Genomic DNA, 1,193 nt, shown 5'->3' on the forward strand with positions numbered 1-1,193 from the left:
TTGTCAAAATCTTCTTTCTATAGAAAATTTTGTCAAAATTTTTATTTCTATAGAACATTTTGTGAAAATTTTATTTCTATAGAAAATTTTGTTAAAATTTTATTTCTGTAGAAAATTTTGTCAAAATTTTATGTCTACTTTGTCAAACTGAATTATATACGTATTGGATCGATCTTTTTTGATTTAATATATACCACGTATGGACTTACATACAATTTAGAAGATGGTGTTAGGAGGTTTTAAGATACCTTGCCATCGGCAAGCGTTACCGCAACTTAAGTAATTCGATTGTGGGTGGCAGTGTTTAGAAGAAGTTTCTACGCAATCCATGATGGAGGGTACATAAGCTTCGGCCTGGCCGAACTTACGGCCGTATATACTTGTTACGATGTTAATCAATACAATCTTTGTACTATATAATTTATATTAATTTAAGAAAATTATACAAATACACTCTGAAAAAAGGTTTAATGCTTTTTATTATAAAAAAGAAATTCTGAAAATATGTATAATTGAAAATACAGCGAAGTACATGTTTGGTCGAAAAATACAGAATATTCATTATAAACGACGTATTTAACAGGCTAACTCACAAAGAAAAAACAGTTTTTGAATTATCTGTACCACCTGCTGGAATTTCCCAAATCTTCCTCATTTATATGCGATTTGTTTATGCAGCCTGCTCTTCTGTAATACAAACATCTATTCATTTCAAAGTTTCGAAAATATTTCAAAGTTTTACATGATTTTACCTTCTGTTGCTGGGAAGAAATCGTCAAAATCCCCGTTTTCGAAGTAAACACATTTTCCTCTAGGCCACATATTTTTGACAGTCGGCTTATATCCATTAATAGGACAATTTGACGTGTACACTACCTAATTGTAAAAACAAAATAGAAAGAATGTAATTGTATATATATTCCAAAGCTTATTCGCAAGTTTTTAAACGACCCAATTCAGGATGTGTGTAAGTTTATACAACGAAAGAAATCATTTACATATTTTATTAAAGTTTTCAGCGAATTTTAAAAATTTTACGAACATAGAAATATGTACTAAATATATTAAATTAACTTTCCATAGTAAAAAGTTTGTGCTGTGATACTTTCGTTGTGATCCCGACTAATCGTCGAATTCACGAGAATTCTCGTGAGTCTAAAAATTGTTGTGAACCGTTAAACGTCTTTAAAGGT

The 1,193-nt window shown here is 29.8% G+C and overlaps 1 long non-coding RNA gene across 1 annotated transcript; it reads right to left on the minus strand.

The window, feature by feature from the left end:
* Positions 1–449: 449 nt before the first annotated feature.
* On the minus strand, positions 450–878 carry LOC142238820 (uncharacterized). Its single transcript, XR_012722826.1, has 2 exons — positions 753–878; positions 450–687 (listed from the first exon to the last, which is right to left on the minus strand). It is a non-coding gene; the product is annotated as an uncharacterized LOC142238820 (long non-coding RNA).
* Between the last annotated feature and the right edge of the window lie 315 nt (positions 879–1,193).

Source organism: Haematobia irritans, chromosome 5, assembly GCF_050003625.1.
Source record: "Haematobia irritans isolate KBUSLIRL chromosome 5, ASM5000362v1, whole genome shotgun sequence".
In the NCBI taxonomy this organism is placed as follows: domain Eukaryota; kingdom Metazoa; phylum Arthropoda; class Insecta; order Diptera; family Muscidae; genus Haematobia; species Haematobia irritans.